Consider the following 2674-nt stretch of genomic DNA (forward strand, 5'->3'; position numbering starts at 1 on the left):
TGCTGGAGATTGTTTTGTGTTGTTTACAGTAGTATTCTACGTCATTCGTTTGCAGTTTGTGCTTAATTCATGCCTAGCTGCAATGGAATGGGTAATAAAGAAATTACCAGTTTGCCTGAAGGACTTGGGTAATCAAGAACCCATGTTGCAAAATAAATGCAGGATCTAAAACCGTCTGGAAGACAGACAATCGGTCTATGGGCAAGTTACGCGGTCGGCTGACCTGTTGTTTTAGGGAGATGCTGCAAAAGCAAATACGGGTGTGATAGGAACGACCGTTCCTCACAGGTAAGCCAACCCCTTTTTCACTTGGTGCGCACACCAATTACCAAGTCAATCAAACAAGATCTGCGACCGAAGATCCCTTTGCGTTGCTGAAAATTGTTTTGTGTTGTTTACTGTAGTATTTTCGTCATTCGTTTGCAGTTTGTGCTTAATTCATGCCTAGCTGCAATGGAATGGGTAATAAAAACATCACCTATTGGTCTGAAGGACTCGGGCGATCAAGAACTCATGTTGCAAAATAAATGCAGAAACTAAAACGGTATGGAAGACAGCGACCTGCTTGCTCCACAGGAAACTATGACGTCAACAATGAAGCCACGTCATTGCTTATTGGGTCCCCCAAAGCTATGACATCACAGAAAAAATACGTCAACAATCAGCTGACGTCAGAGACAATCAGTCTATGGGCAAGTTTCGAGGCCGGCGGACGTGTTGCTTTAGGGAGATGCTGCAAAAGCAAATACGGGTGTGATAGGAACGACCGTTCCTCACAGGTAGGCCAACCCCTTTATTACATGGTGCGCACACCAATTACCAAGTCAATCAAACAAGATCTGCGACCGAAAATTCGTATGCGTTGCTGGAGATTGTTTTGTGTTGTTTACTGTAGTATTCTACGTCATTTGTTTGCAGTTTGTGCTAAATTCATGCCTACCAGCAATGGAATGGGTAATAAAGAGATACCAGTTTGTCTGAAGGACTCGGGCGATCAAGACCTCATGTTGCAAAATATATAATCTCCTGGAAGACAGTGGCGTTCTTGCCCAACAGGAATTTTTGACGTCAACAATGAAGCCACGTCATTGCTTATTGGGTCCCCCAAAGCTCTGACATCAGAGACAAAATACGTCAACAATCAGCTGACATCAGAGACAATCGGTCTGTGGGCAAGTTACGCGGCCGGCGGACGTGTTGCTTTAGGAAGATGCTGCAAAAGCAAATACGGCTGTGATAGGAACGATCGTTCCTGAGAGGTAAGCCAGTCCCTTTATTACTTGTAGTGCATGCCTATTACTAACTCAATCAAAAAAGACCTGCGACCGAAGATTCATTTGCGTTGCTGGAGATTGTTTTGTGTTGTTTACAGTAGTATTCGACGTCATTCGTTTGCAGTTTGTGCTAAATTCATGCCTAGCTTCAATGGAATGGGTTTTAAAAGGAGTCCCAATTGGTCTGAAGGACTGGCCGATCAAGAACTCATTTTGCGAAAGAAATGGAGGACCTAAAACGGTCTGGCGTGCTAGCCCAACAGGAATCTGTGACGTCAACAATGAAGTCACATCAATGCTTATTGTGTTCCCCAAAGCTCAGACATCATAGCCAAAATACGTCAACAATCTGCCTTACGTCAGAGGGCTTCCTAGTCGTCTAAGGCGCCGTTGCGTCCTTTTGGGCCCGGCCAGAAAGCTTTGATCGTGGATCCGAGTCCTGATTCTGTTTCAATGTTCATTAGCACCATACCCGTGCCCGTGGGTTTCAAGAAAGCTGTAAACGTCTAAGACCTGCATCACTTTTGGACCTTCTTCCACATGAAGCTGACACGTTGTCATATAACTGAAATAATATGCATGTGACGCCAGTGCGCCAACTGCGCCAGACGATAAGATGATTTAATTTACTTTAATGATTTAATTTTTAACTTTATTTACCTTTATTCTTATAAATTATGTAAATTTGTATTGTAGCTGTATGATATCAGGGCCAACTTGCACAAAGCGATCTTAGCGCTAAGATGATCGTAACTCCCATACTTTAACATAGGCTTACAATAGTCTTAGCGCTAAGATCGCTTTGTGCAAGTGGACCCAGGATGATTATGATTATGATTAGTAGTAGTAGTATGATTATGATTATGATTATCATCATCATCATCATCATCATCATTGTTGTTGTTGTTTTTGTTATTCCTTTTACAAAATTGTTTTGTTTCAATGATCACTGTGCCATAAAACAATTATTATTATGTGTATCATTGGCGTGTGATTATTTGATAGCTCTATCATTATGTGATCATTAGTCTCTTTCTTTACCTGGCACAACAGGTAAGGAGACTTTACCACATATTAAAGGAGTAAGGCAAGCAAATCTCTGCTAAATTCAGCTGTGTTGTGGAGAAGCGTCCCTTTCACTCGCTCGCTCACTCACTCCTCGCCAACGTGTACAAGTTGTATATGCACCATTGTCCATTTTTTGCTAAGAGCTGTAAAACGTTAAATACGTGAAGATAAAACCAAATAAAATTTCTGGGTGATGTATATGTTTGTCGAAATGCCTAAAGCAGTTACTATGCACCACCTTTGTGCGAACGTTGACAGTTTTATGACACGACGTTTATTATTTACAGGTTAGTTTTATTATTCGTGGTGAATTATTTCCCTTGATAACTTCC

This window comes from Haliotis rufescens, unplaced genomic scaffold (genome assembly GCF_023055435.1).
Source record: "Haliotis rufescens isolate VD_foot unplaced genomic scaffold, xgHalRufe1.0.p SCAF_11, whole genome shotgun sequence".
NCBI classification, from domain to species: Eukaryota; Metazoa; Mollusca; class Gastropoda; order Lepetellida; family Haliotidae; genus Haliotis; species Haliotis rufescens.